Source organism: Tupaia chinensis, unplaced genomic scaffold (genome assembly GCF_000334495.1).
Source record: "Tupaia chinensis unplaced genomic scaffold, TupChi_1.0 Scaffold000362_1, whole genome shotgun sequence".
In the NCBI taxonomy this organism is placed as follows: domain Eukaryota; kingdom Metazoa; phylum Chordata; class Mammalia; order Scandentia; family Tupaiidae; genus Tupaia; species Tupaia belangeri.
In genome coordinates, this window is record NW_006159859.1 from 4740144 (window position 1) to 4761732 (window position 21589).

Below are 21589 nucleotides of genomic sequence, written 5' to 3' on the forward strand. Positions count from 1 at the left end.
AAATTTTGTAAAGAATTTCTCCCATTTTTTTTTTTTTTTTTTTTTTTTTTAGGTTTTACCAGAGGGTGTGGGCACTCACCAAAGAGTGACAGAGGCAGTGAGAGGGAAAGTGAGAAATCACCACTGAGGGGTTGGCCACTCCTCAATCCCTTCCCCTCCATTCTTCTTTCTGGATTTCGGATAGGCCCAGACATACACCTGGTGTGATTTTTCAAGCCAGGACTGGTATGGGACTCAAACTGCAGTTGACCATGTGGAAGTCAGCCCCTTAAGTACTATACTACCTGCTAGCCCCATGAATTTTTATTTTTTAAGGAGCTGAGGCAGAATTTACTCCTCCCAGACCTCTTGGCTCCATTGCCGAATGACTGGCCAACCTGAGGTGCATAAAGAGGTTCAATCTCTATTTGTTAAATGTCTTAGAGTTTTGAGTGAATAAGCATAGATACTATCATATGTGGCATATGAAATGGGGACACCGAACCTAACACAGTAGTTCTTTTCTGCAAACAACTTTCACATGGTTGAAGGGAAGCATTAAAGGTAAAACACGATCATTTGTTAGAATCATTTTTTATTCTGGAGGTTTTCTTTTTCAGTTATTGAGTATTATACCTGTATTTTTAGCCTATTTTGAGGCTCAGTTCCAGGTTGGTTAGAGTATTGTCATTAATAAATGGAGATCTGGAATTCACACTTGATTCAGACACTTTAATCCTTTACAGCAATCTCTCTCCCTCCCACCATCTCATCCTTCCTCCTTTCTTCCTTCCTCCCCTCCCTCCCCATGCCACCTTTTCCTCAAGTCTAAAATCAGGGAATCATTTTATAAACTAGGATGGAGAACCGTCTGGTGCCATTGTTAGTATCCTTTTTTGACCATGATGAAATGGCACAGATAGTTTCATGTTAATATTTATTCAGATTTATGAGCCAGGATTCATCACAGCAATCTGTGCAACTCATAAAAGGATAGAAATTGTACGGCAAAGTGAGTCATAGCCTTTGTGATGTGATGTGATGTCTACAAGGGTGGGTGGGAGGAATTGCGTGATGGCCAGTCACATTCTGCTCCTTTCTAAGCTGAATCATTTTGCAAATAGAAAACAATTCATGGATTTTTAGGTGGTCATTACATAAATAGTAAATGAAAGGGAGTAAAAGAGTCACGTAATACCTGCCTTTCTGAAACTACTTTTAGAAATGTATCACTTGATGAACAGACTTTGTTTTGAATTGTAAATAGAATCACTCTTTCTACTGCCTAATACATACATCTTTTCATTCAACACCTGCTGCATGCCTTCTTTATGTATTTTTACTTTTTCTTTTAAATATGTTACTTTTCTTGCCTAGACTTTTAAAAAAAATTATTATTTTGTTGTATTCTGCCAAGTGTCATTTGACTATTCTCCTCATGGCTACTTCTAGCCTTTGCACATTTGGAGATGGTGTGTGTGTGTGCGTGCGCGTTGCGAGAGGTGTCATTTACTCACTGTCTGGAAGACTACTTGAATTGGATGGGGACCCGAGAAAAAGGTCTTTTTGATTTTGGAAATTCTGATTCTAGGATGGTATAATCTTACATTTTGCATCATTGGTCTTTGTCTGTGTCTTTTCATCTTACTAGAAACAGAAATTTGGAGAGTTTTTCTCAGAGCTATATTTACTCTTTAAAGTTTTTTTTTTTTAATTTTGCCAGAGGAAAGAGAGAGATAAAGAGAGAAGAAAAGTAAACAAACAAACAAACAAACAAAACCAATGGGGGAATGTAACACCACAGTTCTTTCTCCTTCCTTTCTCCCTCCTCTTGGGAATGATCATACCACAGTCCTTTTTCCTCCATGTCTTCCTCCTTTTGGAATTTTGGGCACATATGCACACGTGTGTGGTGTGTTTCCAAGATGCTGGGTCTGGGGCACAAACCACAGGGTTGGCCATGTGGGATTCAGCCACCTTAATCATGCCACAGAGCTGGCTCTAAAACATGATCTCTTTGGACTGCTTAGTCTTTAGAATATAAGTTTATGGAGGATAGCAGGTAGCATGGTGGTTAAGGTGCTAGACTCCCACATGACTGATTGCAGTTTGAGTCCCAGACCCAGTGGCTTGAAAATCATGCTGGGTACATGTGTGTGGATGGCCAAAATCCCAAGAGGAGAATGGAGGAGAAGAGCTTGCATTGTGGTCATCTCTCCTTGGGGTGGGGGGGGGGTGTGATTTCTCATTTTCTCTCTTTCTCTCTTTCTCTTTCTTTGTCTCCAGCAAGTGCATGCACCTTATGGCAAAGTCCTTTAAAAAAAATTACAAAGAATTTCACACAGACAATATAACAAAAAATTAAGCAGAAACAGTGATTTTAAAAAAAATGTAAATTCCCCAGAGGCTTGGCCCTGTCCAGCAACGTTAGTCTTCACAGTCAGTTCTTCTTTCCCTTTGTTTATTGCACTCTGATTTAGTTAAGAAATGTTTCTGTCATTGTTTAGTATAAAACAATTCTTCTTTAATTTGTAGGGGATGTTTTAAACTGTAATATATAAAAAAATAATTAAGTACAAACATTGTCTAAGAATGGGACACACCTTGAAGACAGGATCTGGAAGATTAGAGCCTAGAATAAATTAGAGCATATAAGAAATGCAGAGAGAATAACTGAAAGAATTTCTTAAAACTATACTTAGTTCAAGAAAGTTTGAGACAGCTTCAGTATTTAAGGATCTTTGGTGTAAGATTTAAAGACATCCTTCCCCAACCAAAAAGTGATTATAAGTAGTTGGGCTGATTTTGTTTTTAATCTTCTTTACCAAGTGAGATCAACAATCAGTAATTTTCTGAGTGTCTAATATATGAGAAAATAAAGACGAAGACAGATGTAGAGAGATTTGCCAGACTCATCCAGAAATGTCTAAAATGATCATTTTCTTTCCATGAAATTATTTCGTCCCTTATTTTTAACTCCCCTGACTATATATTAGGTCACAGGGAAAGTCATGACATATTTTTCCATGCAAAAGTGCATCGTGACTTCCCCAATGACCCAATATTTTTTTCTAGAGAAGTGCCTCGATATGTTTCCCGTGCTGGCCTTGAACTTGCCATCCTGCTGCTTCAGCCTCCTGAGTACTGACTATAAGAGCACACTACCATGTCCAGCTGCCCGGTATTTTTAAATGGTACCACTACCTTCCTTGCCAATCAGGTCTATCTCCTGGAGTCAATTTCTGCTCTCCGGTTACCCCTCCTCACTCCCTTCTCAAGCCCTGTCAAGTTCAGTTCTGCAGTGCCTTTCCCACTCTGGCTGGTCTCTGGGTCCTTCCAATGGCTGCTCTGGTTCTCTTCCTGGCTATTGCAGCTGCCTCTGGCTGATCTCATCTGTACCAGTTTGCTGGTGTGGCCATAGTAAAATACCACAGGCCAGGGGCCTTTACCAAAAAATTTCTCTTCGTCGTGGAGGCAGGAAGTCCAAGATCAGGTGTTGGAGGTTGAGTTTCTTCTAAGCCCTCTCTCCTTGGTTAGCAGATGCCCTCTTGCCTTGTTGCCTCTTCACATGGTGCTTCCCTGTGCTCACACCCCTGATGTCTCTTTGTCCCTATTTCTTATAAGCACACATGTTGGGTTAGGTTAGGACCCATACTAAAGGCCTTATTGTTGTTGTTGTTGTTTTTTTTTTAGAGGTTTTTGTCTTAGGGTGCTTGTGCTTGTAGGGGGTGGGGGAAGAGACAGACAGACAGACACAATGAGAGGGAAAGCAAGAAATCACCCCTTGAGGGAATGGCCACACTGTAATCCCTTCTCTCTTCCATTCTCCTATTTAGGAATCTTGGGCACACATGCATAAGGGCCTGGTGTGATTTTCAAGCAACCAAGTCCAGGACTTGAACTGTGGTTGGTCATGTAGGGATTCAGTTCTGCAATTGCAACTGCAGACCGAAGGCCTTGTTATAACTTAATCACCCCTTTAGAAGTCCTGTCTCCAGATGCAGTTACACACTGAGGTACGGGGGCTAGATCAACATAGGCCTTCTGGGAGGATACAATGAGTGCACTGTTGAAAGTCTGTAAGAAGCAGAAGGATTAGGAGAGCTACCAGTAGATAGGGGTGGTTGTCAATATCAAAAGTGGGATAGAGGTGTTTTTTGGAAAGTAGAGATAGGTAGTGCCATGGTTTGAAGGCAGCCCCTTCACAATTCAGGTGTTGCCAGTGTGTTAGTATTAACAGGTGGGACCTTTAAGAAGTGATTAGGCTGTGAAGGCTCCTTCCTGGTGCCTTTTTATAAAGGGGTTTGATGAAGTTCCCCCCCCTCCTGTTTGCTCTTCTCCCATGTGAGTACACAACAAGGAGGCCCTCATTCGATCATTGGACCTGCTGACACTTTGGCCTTGGACTTCCAGCTTCCAGAACTGTGAGAAATGAGTTTCAGTTCTTTATAAATTACCTAGCCTCAGATACTCTGTTATAGCAGCACAAATGGACTAAGACAAATATATGCTTGGGATAGGTTCCAAGAAAAAAATTCCAAGAGGCTTGAGAATACTAAGAGAAGAAAATAGCAGATACTAAGTGATAAGTAGGGTACCACTGAGGAAGAGTAGTAACATAAAACAGCTGAAGATTGATTTCAGTGTAATATTTGACAGAACTTCTCCTAGCACCCCTCTGTAAAAGAAGCTTGTTTTCTTCAAAGTCATTAATTTTTCATGTTTAGGCTTTCGAAGCCAGAACCCAAGGCCTAAAGCCTGCACACGGCTGTTCTGTAAATGAAGTTTTATTGGAACACAGCTACCTCATTTATTTAGACACTGTCTGTGGCTGCTTTCACGTTAAATTGGAGATTCCCCTCAAAGCTTGAAATATTAATTATCTAGCCCTGCATGGAGCGTTTACTGACACCTGACTTAGGTCATTATTTTTCCCGAGGAGTGGACATTCCTTAGTCCTGGCATTTCTGCTATATCCCACTATTAAATTAAATATTAATTTCCTGACCCCTTATATATCAGAAACTTCTAATGTTGTGGGTTTTTATTGAAATTCTATGGATACAAATTGTGATCTCCAAGCTGATCTTTCATTAAAAATATATTTATAAATGATCTAAGATGACTTTTAATAAACTAGAAGTATGCTTTCCCTTAAAAAGATAAAAATACTAAACGGTTGATATAGGTTATTATGATATGAAAGTAATCCAAAATCAGCTGATGCTGTTATCTGTTTCCTACCAAGAAATACATGTTTTAGTTTTTGTCCTAAATTAAAGTTAAAGTTGTCGCTAGACCTGTTACCCAACTTTTAATAGTAATGTAGCTAATATTCTCATACTGCAGGAGAATTCAGTGAGTTCCTTACTTATACATTTTGCAACTCAACTCATTTTTCTTGGGGGACATGGCAGGAAGTTACATTACTCAAAGTTAGGTATTCTCCAAGTATTTTAATAAGATTTAAAGACATGACCAGTTGGGATACCTGTTTGGTTATGCCTACATTGAATACTTTCCAGACCTAAATTATTTTTGGCTGTGCCTAATTATGTGGAACTGTAGAGCTTTTATGCTGTGCAATTCTGGAGAATCTTGGCCTTGCCCATGGGTATCGCCTACAGAAATGGGTAAATACTGTTGGGCACATGAGTCTTTCTTTCTTTTTTAAATTTAATTTTGCCAGAGGGTGTGTGTGCTCACCAGAGAGAGTGTGAGAGCGAGCATGCGCGAGTGCGAGCACATCCCCCTGAAGGGGATGATCACGCCGCAATCCCTTCTCCTCTCTTTCTCCTTTCAGGATTCTGGGCATGCACACACATGCTCCTGGTGTGTTTCTCAAGTTGCTGGGTCTGGGACTCAAATCCTGCTGTTGGCCATGTGGGATCCAGCCACCTTAACCACTATGCCACTGGCTGGCCCAGTGCTTGTGTTTTTCTAGAAGGCACCTAATGCCTGCCGTGACTGACATTAGAGCACATAGTTCTCTCTAGGAGGTCAGCGAGCAGCTCTGCCAGGGGGAGTATTGTTTATAGAGGTCTGTCTTGAGGTTATAGGTTGCATCTTTCTTCTAGGATGGGAGTGGTGACCTGGGAGTCTGTGGATATGCTTCCGGTTTCCATAAACCCTTGAAAACAGATGCAGAGTGTTAAAAGTCAGGTGGTTTTTCTGTGGAGAGAGTACGGAGCATTTTGTCAGATTCTCAGAGCTACCCGTGGTCCAAACCATGTTAAGGACGGTATCCCTACATACAGTTGTGTGGCCACCACATCAGTGAGAGAACCAAGTAGAACCACATCACAATAAAAATGCATTTACCTAATTGTGTGAGGGGAGCCTTTAGCTTGTGGTGAGTGATTTTGTGAGAAACCTCTGAAATGTGTCCCAGTGTTAAGTGGAAGAAATGTTTTATCTGCTGCTTATCTCATTGCATGGTGACCTTGCTGAGGTCCCCTGGGAGAGACTTCTCTTTGGTAACCATGTCAGAACTAGTTATGCTTCTCATTTGCAGCCAGTTTACTTTTACCTTACGGTCTCCGGGAAGCTCCTTGGTGCTATTGACTGCTACAAGGCCACATTGTTAGCCTGCTTCAGTCAGTATAATAATTTCACCACATTTCCAACCCTTAATTTTTATTTGCCTTATTTAAAAGCCATTATTTAAAGTGGTATTTTTTTTTGGTATTGGTATATTTTCAATATTTTTGTAATTCACCTTAAATATTATTAGGGACCAGGGCCAGCAGGTGGTATGGTGGTTAAGATGCTGGACTCCCACATGGCTGACTATGGTTTGAGTTCCAGACCGGGCAGCTTGCTTTCACCCTTCTGCTCTCTGTCCCTCTCTCTCTGGTGGTTTAAAACAATAACAGTAATAATAATAATAATAAATAAAAGTAGAAAAAATAATTTAAAAATATTATTTGGGACCAAACAAGTTCTATTTTAATATACATATGTTCATTGATTTGTTATTTTTTATAAAAATAATTTTTTTAGAATTACTTATTTGATTTTATTTATCATTATTTTTTAAAAAAATTACTACAGGGCATATGTGCTCACAGAAGGAGACAGAGGGAGAGTGAGGAAGTAAGCCGTCAGGTCTGGGACTTGAACCATGGTCAGCCATGTGGGAGTCCAGCATCTTAACCGCCAGGTGGCCCCCACATTGACTTGTTATTTTAACCACTAGCATCCACTATGTTGTTCTACACAGCGCTGTGTGCTGGGGATTAAGAAGTTAAGTAAGATAAGACCCTGTTCCTTAAGATGCAACCCCGCGGCAGGACAAGGAGGAGACGTGAGTCAGTACAGGCAGGGCCTGCTTTGCTTGTGGTGTGGCCTGTGGTACCACGCGGTCGCATCAAGGGAAGCAGTAAATTCTAATGGAGGAAGTCAGAAAGGGCTTCTCACAGAAGTGACCACTGAACAGGGTGTCGGGAGTCAAGTAGGCGTTTGCCAGGCAGACAGGGCGGGCGAGGGCCTAAAGCCAAGGAGGCAGTGCCAGGTTTGGCATGTTGGGGGAACTGCAAGAACTTTGGACTGACTGGTGTGTAGGGTTATGGTAAGAGGAAAGGCCAGCCAGCAGGGATGGTGATGAGCCTTATAAACCACCTCGGGACTGATTGGACTTTACCCCAGAAGCAGCGGGAGTCAACCAGGGCTTTTAGTCAGGGAAACAGAGGATTAGATTTGGGCTTTTATGAGACCATTCAGGCAGGTGACACAGTGGACTGGAAGGTGTGAGACTGGAGGACGAGCGGCTGGGTGAGTACAGTTAGAAAGGGACTGCCGTACTCCCACTGAGAAGTGTGAATGAAGCCTCAGGCCACGGCCCTGCACACAGTAAGTGATGTATGTGCACTAGAACAGGAGCATCTCTGTTTTGTCAAATGAAAAAAGGAAACTTGAATAATACTGAAAATATTACCCCATTTATGAAAATGCACAGTGCAATCTAAAAAAAATGTAGTAAGTATATGAACTAAAATCTGAAAATGATACATACCGTAGTGCTAATAAGCATAATATTGGAGAGAGGAATGAGTTTGGGGGCAGAAAAGATGAAGGAATATCTTGTTTTTATATGTGTATTTGCTACAAATATAAACATATTTTATTTATATATATATATATATATATAAAATGAGCAAGAAAACCAGAGAGTCAGCACCTCCAATGGGGACCCAGTGTTGTGATCCACCTCTCCCTCCAGCTAGCCCCAGATCATGGGCACATGAGTTTCTGCTATACTCAGGAAGTCTCTGGATATGAACCTGGAACCTTCCCATACTATTCAGCCTCGTAGAGTGTTGCTTTTTACTGCTGCATCATTGCGTTTTTTGTTCATTTTGTTTTGTTTTTATGAAAATCTTCCAAGGAGAACGAATGGGGAATGAGGGAGTAGGTACATGCTGCATGCTGTTCTCTGGGGCACAGGAATGAGAAGGGGAGAAGAGAGGAGAGTGCCCAGAAGGTCTGTCTTGGGGAAGCAGAGTTCTGGGTTGGGGTCTTTAGCCATCAGGCACACAGTGGATACAGCCCCCAGTGGACTGTGGAGCATGCTGGTCGGTGCAGGGGTCAGGCCTTCACCTGCCCACTGCCCAGCTGGTCCATCTATCCCTTGGTTTGTTTTCTCTTAAGCCCCACTCACAGAGGCAGTGCCATGATCCTTATCAGCACAACTGCTTTGCCTTCCCTTGGGAAATAAGAGTTCATCGATACTTGAAAGCAGAACATTATCTCTGATTGTTGTGCACTCCGAATCAAAGCATGCCAAAACTCTATTCTGGAGAAATACATAAACGTTCCGCATGATGTATGTACTTTCTAAAGTGAGAGGGCATAACCACATTCTTTGGGAAACTCCTATTCTGATGGAACAGTGGCCTGGGAGAGACAGGGAGGGACTGGATCAGATCATAGGGGCGGATGAAGCTTAGTGGAAATGAGGAGACTGTGGGATGGGTGGAGAACACTGCGGGTGCATTTTGGACTGTCCATGCAGGCTAGGTTTCGAACTGGAGCAACTGTGCTCACTGGAAGTTGATCCGACTTTGGAGTCTCGTCACAGATGGCCTTCCTGTGTGGAGGAGGCTATTTGGGTCTGTGATGGAACACAGATCACCTGACAGCTTAGAGAGGAGAATGGAGGAGAAGGGATTGCAATGTGGCCATTCCCCCTGGGGAGTGATTTCTCGCTTTCTGCCTCTCTGTCTCTTTCTGGCGAGCACATGCGTTCTATAGCATAAAAGCCTCTCCTTCCAAAAAAGAGAAATTCAATTTTTTTTTAAAAAGAATGTCTGCAATTTGCCTTAAAAAAAAAAAAAAAAAAAAAAAAAAGAGGCTTTTCCCTTAGACACTTGTGCTTGCCAGAGAGACAGACAGTGAGAGGGATAGTGAGAATTCACGTTGAGTGTGTGTGATTCACACTGTAATCCCTTACTCTTCCATTCTCCTCCTGGGATCTTGGGAATGCTTGCATGCGTGCCCAGTGTGATTTTCAAGCTACCAGGTCTGGGACTTGAACCACAGTTGGCCATGTGGGAGTCTAGCAACATAACCGCTACACCATCTCCTGGTCCCTCAAAAATTTGATTTTTAGAAGGCCTGAATTAGGGTTTTCCAGACAGAATCAATAGGAGATGATCTGTCTATCTAGGTTTATTTTAAGGAACTGATTCATGTGATTATAGAGGCTACCAAGTCCAATCTCTGGAGACCCAGAGAAGAGCCGATGTTGCAGTTCAAGTCCGCAGGCTATCTGCTGCACAACTCCTTCTTCTCGAAGAAAATCATTCTTCTGTTCAGGCCTTCAGCTGATTGGATAAGGCTACTTACGTCGTTTTGGAGAACAATCGACTTTACTCAAAGTCCACCAATCTAAATATAGATCTCACTCTAAAAGATCCTTATAGAAACATCCAGAACAAAGTTTGACCATCTATCTGGGCACCATGGCCCAGTCAAGTTGACACATAAAATTGACCATCACAAAGCACTTGTTGGTGCAAACCCTAGACTGGCCTGAGAGTCCAAAGAAGAAAATAAGGAGCCCTGAATCACTCATATTGGATAAGTGGGTCACTTGGGGAGAAGGGTCGGAAAGTTCCTGACACAAGTGCAGAGTGGCTCCCATCAGCACTGAGAGGTGCAGTTCCACATTGGTCCCCAGCTCAGAACACAGGCCTAAGGAGTCTCCTTCAACCATGGTTGCTACTTGCCAGGGACGCAAGGATTCCAGTTTTTGGTTTCTCTGAAGAGTGAGTTACTTTTCCTTCTTCAGTATCATTGAAAACAAGAATAATGAGCCTGTTCCAGAAGGAAGGATGTTATCATTAATAGAATAAACAGAAAAGACCTCCCTATAAGATCACAGTGATACTTGCATGTGGAGATGTTTCCAGCTGCTGATGCCTGTGTTCTGGAGACCTGTGGTCACACAGTAAACAGTTCTCACTGTCCCTGGTCTCTGTCGACTGCCATCTGCCCCAGTGGCTCCCCTGGTCTCCCCTCATCACAGAGCTGAACTGGGCTCAGATCCTGTCCCTGAGGAACTGGGCAGCAGGGACAATGGAGGCTGCGGTCTGATTAGGTAACTCATGCGCTAGTAATTTTAAAGGCATGTTCTGACCTGTGATTTAAAGTCTGCTGCATCTGTCACAGCATTGTTCTCTGCACGTGGAGAATTCCCTCTGATTAGAGGTGGGGACGTCAGTGTTAGGTTGGGGCACTTCTGCTAGCGGCTGGCTGTGCCTGCTGAGGGCTCCAGGCAGGCACAGTGTAAGGAAGGTGGGTATCAGAGACCTCACTCCTATACTGTGGGGAGCGGTAGGGGTTGTGTGCAGGTGGGATCAGGTGGTCAGCCAGGAGCCAGGGGTCCTCCATGTCTTCAGACTTTTCTTACTTGCATCTCAGGCACCTGGAGCTCCTCGACTGGGTCTCTTGGTTTATCTTCACATCCTCAGGGGCCAGGTGCCTCCCTACTTGGAAGCTACAAGGCCAGGCCAGAATCCTACCAAACACACAGCCTTTTCAATATACCAGTTTTATAGCAAAATGCCACACAACTTTGTAGCAAACATGAAGCAAAAGGAAATGACAAACCCTCCTTGGTGGCTTAGTTGATATATAAAAATAGGCAAGCGTTCCATGAAATGCTGAGTGTAGCTTGGCCACTCGTGTGGGTAGGTGTGTTGTTGGGTCCAGGAACATTGATGTCTGAGACTCAGTTTTGTGTTTGAAGAGAGCTCTGGCTGCGCCTGCAGTCTGTGGGAAGTGGTGTAGTTTATATGCTGCTGTAGATACGGGGATAGGAGAGTGACAGGAATGTGCTCACAGTTGCTGAACACTGGCCAAGGCCCACTTGAAGCTGGAGACCCCACAGTCCTTTCAGTCTGGTGGTCATCTCCATGTGCTGTTCCTGTATGTGTGTTCAGCAGTGCAAACACAGGAGTGGGGAAGCAGGTGGCCATACTGACCCCAAATTATGGGCTGGCATTAGAGAGGAGAGGCAGGAGGGTCCATCTGTGGTGATATGGGCTGGTTGAGCTGCTCTTTGGTAGGCTGATACCCCAGGAGAGGTCCAGGTTTGATTCTGGGCCTATCATAAAAGCTATTGTGGCAGCATGTACCTGTAGACCCAGCTACTTAGGAGGCTGAGGCAGGAGGATTGCAGCAAGACACGACCCTGTCTAAAAGCACCACATGTAACATGCAGAGACAGGAAAAGCAGGACTGAGTGATGCTCCACAGAGTTTGACTGATAACATGAAGCCCAAGAGGCTAAGGACACAGATAATGAGTTAGGGTTAGTAACACTGCTGAAAAACCATGGAGGCGATGAGGTGGTGCCATATTGGACTTCAAGATGAAGCTGCCCGAGAGTGATGGCATAGCCATGGGAATGGCAGGTAAAGGGCACTGGATGTGACCAGGCAAGAATCTCTGTTCACATGAATGTTGGGGTCTTTCAGGGTGGCAACGAAAGGTGTGAGGGAGCCAGATTCTGGGAGCCAGTTTTCAGCCAGTGACAGTGACCAATCAGCAGATGGCAAAAAAAAGGTGTGCATACCCACAGAGCATGAGCCTAGGTGGAAGGTGGACTTTGGTGTGACAGTGGGAAAGTTCTAGTTGTAGAAACCATTGCAGGAAGCCTGGAGAAGGGCTCATGAACTTAGAGGGGAGAGGCCTGCACCCAGTTGAACCTGGTTTTGGAAGAACTGGCCAGACCCCTTGTGCTCAGCTCCCAGTGAGGTCACAGGGTCTATGTGACTAGCAGTCCTTAGGGTTTGAGTGTTATGAGGGGAGATGTCTGGGGTGGGGTAAGGAAAATGTCTTTCAGTAGGGAGTCTGCTTTCTATTTTTAAAAACACCAGTGTTGGAACAGATGATTTATAAAGTGTCTTTCTGGTTTAAAATTTTTTCCATGAATCTAAAAAAAAAAAAAAAAAATGCACATCAGTAGATTGAGTTCTTGTATTGCCCAGCTCAAATATTGGATTGTTGGGAAAAGTTATGACATATTTTTCTATTATTTTTTATACAAAAATGCATCATGACTTTTCCAGGGACCCAATAATATGCGTCAATTTTGAATCATCTTTTCATGTAAAAATTCACCATTACCTGAGCGATAGAAAGCAGAAGGGCTAGCCCGTGGCATGGTGGTTAAGGTGGCTAGATCCTACATGGCCAACTGAATAGTTTGAATCCTGAACCCAGTGGCTTGAGAAACATGCCAGGCATGTGTGCATGTGTGCCCAAGATCCCAAAAGGAGAAATGGAGAAAGGATTGCAAGATGGACATTCCCCCTGGCGGGGGTGGTGGTGGTGGTGATTGCTCACTTTCTTCTTGCCCTCACATCCTCTCATCTCGTTTCTGTGAGCACACGTGCTATCTGGCAAATTTAAAAAAAAATAGTAGAATACTTTCAAAATTCTTGAGAAAAAAACAGTGATGATGTGAGTTGAGCAAAAATGATGTATTTGTTTCTGGTCTTGGAACAATGTACTTGGGAGGATCAAACTCTCTTTCCTGCCTAAGATAGGAGATTTCAATTCAGAGCATCTCAAACAAAATTATTTTCTGTGCCTAAAGCCTTTCTTTATTTCTCTAGAAATAACACTGAGGCAATGGTGGATGTCTTTATTGGATGTTTGGGGGTTTTTTTAAGATTTTTTTTTTCTCTTTCATAGCTTCATATATCTCTTGGAAGAATCAGGAAGAGGGAAAAAGACAAGTCAGGAGAGAAGGGAAGTAATGGAAGTAGAAATAGAAGAGAAAAAAAAAATCCCCAAACAAATAGAGACAAACAAGAGAAGGTTCAGGCAGAAAGACTTTCACATGGAAAACTCCCAAGTAATGAGTAGTGTGGGACTCTTGGCACTGCCTTTGGAGAATGTTCCAAATCTGACAAGGAGAAGGGAGGAAAAGAAAGTGAAATGACAAGTCTGCATGGCACAGGGGAAGGAAATACATTCAATAGTTGTGATTTTAGGCTCCTTTTTTGGGATAGAAGTGTAAGTACCAAGGCCAGAAGCTATTCACTTATGACTTGTCTACTTTCTCTTAGATATTTTAAGAAGAAATGTTGTGTACTATAACAGTGAACTATGAGGTTTTTTATTATAGAGAAGAAGGTGAGGCAATGTAAGAAGATGGTCTTTGGGAAGAAAAGATCTCTTACATTTTGGTATTTCTATCCATTCTCTAATGATAGCCCCCTCCCTTGACCCCACGTGTCAATTAGTTGCTTGGATCAAGGTACACTTTTAGCAGTATTTCAACCATCTGTTCCTTGATGTATGGCAAACGAGGAAATGATAGTGACATGCTTCAGAGGGGCAGTGTGGCTCAGACCCAGAAGGAGAGGCAGATTAGGACTGGTGACCTCTGAACCTAGGCTGTCAGTGGACTTTGGGCAAAGCATTCCTCGAGCTGGGACCTGGCTTCCTTATCTTTAGCTGGGAAATTGGGACTAGGTGATTCCTTGGTCCACACTCTAATTATTTGAATTTTGCTGGAGGATCAAAGAATCATGTTTTGGAAAGGACTGATCAGAAATAGGGATGACTGGGACCAGCCAGTGGTATGATGGTTGGGGAGGCTGGATCCTGTATGTCTGACTTTGTGGTTCGAGTCCTGGACCTGGTGGCTTGTGCATAATAGGTGTGTGTGCATGTTTGCCCAGAATCCCAGGAAAAGGGAGAAGGGATTGTGGTGTGGCCATTCTCCCTAGGGGTGATTTGTCACTTTTTCTCTTGCTCTCATGAATTCACATACCCTATAGCAAAAACAAAAACAAAACAAAACCAAAAAAAAAGAAAGAAACTTAAAAAAAAAAAAAAAAGAGAGAGAAACAAATAGGCATAGCCAAAAGAAGAGTATGCTCACCAAAAAGAGGATGCTGTTTGTTGGGTGATGATTGGTGCTTCCTGTCCCTGGAGATGGTCTGGGAGTGGTTAACAGCCCTTGATCCTGCAGTAGATAGAGATGTGAGGCTAGATGCCTTCAGTCGAGATGCGGCTTACGTGGAGCTCTAGGGGATACTGTTGAAGTACAGGGTAGAGTGACAGTAGGCACTTGCTTTCTAAATAGGGGCTAGAATTGAATCCTTTCTTAGAATATGTTGAACAGCTATTCTTTTATTTATATGTGTGTGTATACACACAACTTTTTGTCATAGGGCATATGCACTTGCCAGAGAGAGAGACAGTGAGAGGGAAAATTAGAAATCCCACCCCAGCCCTGGCAGGATGGCCATGCTGCAATCCCTTTTCCTCCACTCTCCTGTCAGTATTTTAGGTACACATGCACCCGACATGACTTTCGAGCTGCCAGGTCTGGGATTTGAACTGCTCTTGGCCATGTGGGAATCCAGCATCTTAACCACCATGCCACCTGCTAGCTCAAACAACTATTCTTGCAGTTGGAGAAAATACAAAACTAATCAAGTGGTGGTTCTTCCTGGTCCTGTCCCTAGCCTCAGCCTCTCTCTCTCTCTCTCTTTCTTTTTAAATTTTATTTTATCTGTAAGAGAGAAAGAGAAAAGCAGCATCCCTGACAGGGTCTGGATGCTGCAGTCACCTCCAGCTTTAGCCAGCCCCAGATCATGGGCCCGTGTGTGCCCGCGTATTCAGGAAGATCTCCGGATTTGAATCGAGTCTTCCCATGTGGGCCACAGAGCATCACGTTTTACTGCTGCACCACCATCTGCCACCCTCACACCCCAACTTTGTTCTTTATTCTCATTCCTCTGATGAGGTCATTCTCACAGTTTTGTCTCACACCTGTGCAGGTAACAGTCTCAGCTGTGCCTTACCAGTTCTTTGTCCTTGGGTAAATGACCTCCTTTCTTTAAATACCAGTTTCCTCATCTACCAAGTAGAGGTATTAGCTAAGAGCTACCTATTGGTATTGTTGTGAATATTAGTGATAACAAAGGCAGAGTAGTTAGTATATAGTACCATCAGATAGTAGGAAGCTGTTACACTGTTATTCCGAAATCTCCCCTTTAGAGTCCTACAGTCTCACCTGACTTCCGGTACTTTATCTATTGCCACATAATGAACATCTCAAAACTCTGTAGCCAAAGAACCATTTTACTATCTCCCACGATTCTGTGGGTGACTGGGGTGCAGTTGCTTAGTCCTGCTAGTATAGTTTGGGGTTTCTTGTGCAATAGCAGTCAAATGGTGTCTGTGACAGGAGTATTGGAAATGGCTTTACTGACACATCTGGCACCTTGGCAGGCGTGATAGGATGCCTCAGGGTCTCTTTCTCCATGTGGCCTCACCCTGAGGTTGGCTTGGGCTTCTGTACGTAGTGGCTGGATTTCAAGAGCAAAGGTTCCAAGAGAGTAAGTTCCAGCGTGTAAGCCACTGTTACATCATGTTTGTTAAGGTCCCATTGGCTAAATTTAGTCAGCATGGGAGGGGCCACACAAAGAGGAAGTATCCGGAGGTGTGGTTTATTGGAACCACCAAAATGAGTCTACCATGTTCGTTCTCAAAACCCCTACCGCCTGGGGACACTGGCAAGCGGATGTCTGTTTATCAGCTTGACCCTCATTAACTTCACTTCCTTTCAATGATTGCCTTGTTCTCTTTGATGAGCATGGGGCTGGTGCTAAGCCTCCAAATGATTCTATATCAGTTTTCATATTTACAAGTTGAAAATCTGAACACGATTTCCCCCCCATGATTTCCCCCGCTTCTCATCCTTTACCCAAATCTAGACTTCATGAAACCCTGGCATTTCTTCTTTTGTTCTCTTACCCTCACTGCTACAATTAGAGTCCCTACCCTTATTATCTTACATGTGGCTCAAGGAATCACCTAGTCCTAATTTCCCAGCTAAAGATAAGGAAGCCAGGTCCCAGCTGGCGGAGTGCTTTGCCCAAAGTCCACTGACAGTCTAGTAGGTTCAGAGGTCATCAGTCCTAATCCGCCTCTCCTGCTGGGTCTGAGCCACACTGCCCCTCTGGACAGGACCTGCAAATCCCTGTCCGTGATGAATTCTCTAAGCATGTCCAGTCTGATGATTTCAAGAACCTATAGGATGCATATAGTTCTGACTACAGTATACCTAACATCTGTGTTTCTGAGGCCCTCATTTATACTCTACTCCACTTTCTTAACCCTGCAGAATCCCAGTGAGGAGGAAAGTTACCTAAGAGAGTTTGAGCCCACCTATATATCAAAACTGTAGAACACAGAAGGGAAGAGAGTAGGCCATGTGGAAGCAGGGTCAATGTCCTGAAGACAAGGCACAAAGAGGACAGGACTTTGTTGTTGCCATTTGTACAGTGAGAATTAGGAAGGAGGAAAAAGAATCAAGAAAGATTTCAGAGGTTGGAAATGAAATCCTCTTTAATGGTATTTCTTTTTTTTTAAAGGTATTTATTGTATTTTATTATTATTTTAATTTGTTACAGGGCACATGTGTAAGTTTATGTGTATGCACGCGCTCGAGAGAGAGAACAAGCCACCAGGTCTGGGACTCGAACCATGGCCAGCCACGTGGGAGTCCAGTACCTTAGCCACCACACCACCTGCTGGCCCCTTTAATGGTATTTCCTAATGTTTTCAAGTCTTGAACCCTCTTTGGTTTCCAGCATGACTCTGGCCCTTGGGGTAAGCCTGCATCACCTCATGGTCTACTTGCGCAGTCATTGTTACTAAGTGGAATAGTGCCCAGGTGTGCGTACTTGGTGTTCAATGCTTGTTTCATAAATGTCTGCTGGACGAAGAATATGAGCACAATTTAGTTAAATTCATACTCTATCAACTAAAATGAGAAAACTGACAGTCAAATAAAAGGATAAATGTTTTTATATATTAAGTGGAGAGGGATCCAGACTGCAGTTTCATGATTTAGCTTCACTGTTAAAGATAGACATTTGGGGCTGACTCCATGGCCTGGTAGTTAAGGCAGCTGACTCCACGCTGCTGACTGTGTGGTTTGAGTCCTGGACCCAGTAGCAGGGCGTGTATGCATGTATGCCCAAAATCCCAAAAGGAGGGAGAGATGGAGAAGGCATTGCAAGTGTGACCATTCCCCACGGCAGGGGTGCTTTCTCCACTCTGTCTCTCTGTCTCTGGCAAGCACCCTCTAGCAAAAACCTAGAATAACAAAATAGGCATTTGTACATGTGCTCTAGATACCCCAACTAGCTGGGGTGAATGAAGGCTTAGCCAGACTTAGCTAGTTACTCTGCACAACGAGAGTACCCATTTCTTCTGTAGAGGGATCATCTAACATGTGCCATAAACATGGGAGAAGAAACCATACCTAGGGGCCAGTGTGTGGCGTGGTGGTTAAGGCGCCAAATTCTCACATGGCTAATCATGGTTTGAGTCCCAGAACTGGCAGTTTGAAAGTCACACTGGGTGTGTTTGTGTGTGTGACCAAAATCTCGGGAGGAGAATGGAGAAAGGATTGTGGTGTGGCAGTCCCCTCTGGAGAGTGATTTCTCACTTTCTTTGTCTGGCAACTGCATGTGCCCTATGGCAAAAAGTTAAAAAAAATATAATAAAAAAAGGGCATATATATTTTGATCTCGAAGCCTTTTGGATCAGATAAGATATTCAAAATAGGACATTAAAAAAGGTGTTTCCAGTTCACACAACAAAGCAACATTTTAAAGAGGCAAATGTAGAAAGGCAATAACGTAAGGGAGTGGAACAAGCGTATCCACTTGTGGACTGACAATGTTTTGATGGTTGTCCAGTTCCCTTTCCAAAGCCATACTCTTTTTGTGAAACCAGTGATATTATTTGGCCTCAGTAATTAAAACTGTTTAAAAAATAGTTTTGAAGAAGCATCTCTTCCACCCCATTGCTTTTAACAAGTATCCAATGTCCTATTTTAAAGGACTCAGCTCTGGGGTAGTGCACGGAATTGTTCACTTCCATCTGGGGCAGCCGCGTTCTGCAGGGCAAGCTGGGGTTTCCTTTGACCACGATGCTGTTTTATTCTGTTAACCCCCCAGCACAGCTCAGCAGGGGCTCTATTTCTTTCTGCAGACTTTCAGGCAAAGGAGCTTTTCCAACTTCCTCCCGAGTCCGCCCAGCATATGTCATGCAGGGGATCCGGGGGAGAGTTTCCCTTGCAAGGGCAGCCTCAGAAGTTTTGGAGATGGGCCTTGAACTCTTGGCTGCAAGTGTGGTTTTCCAAAGCAGAGGCTGCAGTCATGCTGGTCATTGATCGCAAGACGTGCCGCTGGAGCTATTTTCCTGAGAGTCAAATAAAACTCTCTTGTCTTAAGCCTGCCCTGAAAGGTGTTTTCCTAATGATTTTACCAGTCAAGTAGAATGTGTGGGGGAGAGGAGTGAATAACGGGAACACTCGGGGCAGCCTCCCTTCCCACCCGGTGCCCCCGTGTGCCTTCCCCTAGAGCTCCTCCTTCCCGGGGCACACACACGCTGCTCTGTTTTCTGTTCTGGAGCTGCCTGAATTGTGTGATTTTTGTAAATGAATGTGAACTCTTCAATCCAGAAAGAAGGTGCCAAGAACACAAACAGCCCAGCTAATTGGCATTTGCCCCTGGGGGAGCTGCCTGGCCAACCCAGCTGGTTGCATGATCTCCATGGGGCACTTACTTAACTCTGAGAGAAACCTCTGGCTCTCAACTCATCCCAGAAGCATTTCAAAAAGGAAGAGAGCATTGCCAAGAAGAGGCCGTAATCAGGAGGTGCTCCATCTCTAGAGGATGTTGGACTGGTTGCAAAAATACTTGCTTGAGGCAGTTTATATTTTGGGTTGATCTTTCTCGGAGCCACTTAGGATTTCGGGGTACTCTAGCCAGGTTAATGATCCTTGACTTGGGGATTCCAGGCAACCTATAAGCTAAATTCCAATCGCAGAGGCAATATTTGTGCCACAGAATTTACAACCCTTGATTGGTGCTGAGTAGTGGCTGCCCTGTTAAGGAACAGGCCCTGGAGCCATTTAAAAAAAAAAAAAAACAAACAAACCTAATTTTAAGACTTTTTCTTTAGCGCAGATTTAGGTTCATAGCCAAATTAAGAAAGAGGTACAGAGATTTCCTAGATACCCCTTGCTATGCACAGGAATGATCTCCCCTATGATCAACATCCCCCCAAAAGTGACATTTATAACAGTTGTTGAACGTACATTGATATGTCATCATTACTGGAAGACCATGGTTGACATTAGGGTTCACTCTTGGTGTTGTGTGTTCCGTGGGTTTGGACAAATTATGAAATTATACAGAGTAGTCTCACTATCCTAAACATCCCCTCTGCTCTGCCTAGTCATACCTCTCAACCTCTGGCCACTGTTGATCTTTTTACTGAGTCCATAGTTTTGGTTTTTCTAGAATGTGGTATCACTGGACTCACACAGCATGCAGCCTTTTCAAATGGGCTTTCACTTAGTAATATTCGTTTAAGTTTCCTCTTTGTCTTTTCACAGCCCGATAGCTCATTTCTTCTTCGTCCTGAATAATGTCCCGTTGTCTGGATATCCCATGGTTTATCCGCTCATCTATTGAAAGACATACGTGTTCCTTCTAAGTGTTGGCAGTTATGAATTTGCTGTGAACATGTGTGTGCAGATCTTAGTGTGGATATAAGTTTCCAACTTGTTTGGGGTGCTACCTCACTTTTTGATTTGTTTGTTTTTAGGTTTTTGCCACAGGGTGCGTGCGCTCATTGGTGAGAGACAGAGAGGGAAGGTGAGAAATCACCCCCGGGGGTATGACCCTACCACAGTCCCTTCTGTTCTCCTCCAGGGATATTGGGCATGCATGCACATGTGTAATTTTCAAGCCACCAGGTCTAGGACTTGTGGAAGTCCAGCACCTTAACCTCCATGCCACCTCCTGGCTCCTGCTATTGCACTTTTAATACAAGTGTTTTTATAGTGTTTCTTGAATGGTGAACTCCATTGACTCTGAGACAGACCAAAGGAGATGATAAGGGATTTTCAGGAATTGACTGGTATTATGGAAGTAAAATTTAGAAATGGCATCACTGGTTTTTCAGTGAAAGTATTTCTCAGATTATAGCAATTGACAGTTCTGACTGAAGGTCTGACTTTCAACGGTGTGTGCCATATGAGAACGCTGACTTCCTCAAAGACCTGTTTGCTGCTGCTTCTCTGACCAAAAAGCAGCTTTTCTGAAACCTAGTGCTTCTACAATCCCTCCAGCTAGAAGACTTCTCCTATGCAGTGTTGATGCCTGCCCCAGGGGCTGATGAGCTCCTTGTTTATTGAGTAAACATGGCCGGAAAAACAGCACAAAGAAATATGAAGTACTCAAATGTTCCAGGGTAACTAGAACGGTTCTCGGAGTTCTTTTACTAATGAAAAATACAAAAATCTGTAATATTCAGTTATCCATTCTTTGTCTCGTGTTTAAATAAGCACGTCTCATCTTCTAGTTTTTAATATAGCAACAAAGAGGAAGCAACCGTGATATTTGAGCTTTCTCCTCCTTTTTGCTGCAATGTATCCTTTCCTTCTAGCCGAAGTACTCAGAGACTGTGAAGAACAGAGTGGGAGAGATTGTGAGCCTTCTAGCCGAAGTACTCAGAGACTGTGAAGGACAGAGTGGGAGAGATTGCAAACCGAGCTGGTAGGAGAGACCACATGTCACATGATTCTCAACGAGCGAGAATTTGATAAGTAGAATAATTTTTAAGTAATGATTCATCTTCAAGTCATTGATCATGTTGGGTATGTATGCACTCATGCCCAAAATCCCAAGAGGAGACGACTAGAGCAGAAGTTATTGTGGTATGGCCATCCTCCCTGGGGGCAGGGGGTGAATTCTCATTTTCCTTCTCTCTGTCTCTCTATAGCAAGCATACATGCCCTATGGCAATCAATCAATCAGTTAGTAAAAAATGCAACACTAGTTTGGTCTTAAGCTAAGAAACTGGGACCAGCAGGTGGCCCAGAGGTTAAAGTGCTGGACTCCCACATGACTGACTGTGGCTCAAATCCAGCACCTGGCAGCTTGAAAATCACACCAGGATGTGTGCATGTGTACCCAAAATCCCAAATGAAGAATGGAGCAAGGATTGTGGCATGGCCATCCCCCATGGGTGGGGGGGTGATTTATCACTTTCCCTC

The 21589-nt window shown here is 43.6% G+C and overlaps 1 long non-coding RNA gene across 3 annotated transcripts in view; it reads right to left on the bottom strand.

The window, feature by feature from the left end:
- The window catches only part of LOC102482525 (uncharacterized), a 22479-nt gene extending 6650 nt beyond the window's left edge, over positions 1-15829 (bottom strand). The window contains exons 1-3 of one of the 3 annotated variants that reach the window (XR_335230.1): positions 15521-15829; positions 14381-14464; positions 9653-10999 (exon numbers count right to left, since the gene is read on the bottom strand). This is a non-coding gene — a long non-coding RNA (uncharacterized LOC102482525). Of the gene's footprint in view, positions 1-9652; positions 11000-13047; positions 13397-14380; positions 14465-15520 lie in introns of those variants that run through there. The other 2 variants (XR_001370699.1, XR_001370700.2) reach the window with 2 other exon arrangements.
- Positions 15830-21589: the final 5760 nt, after the last annotated feature.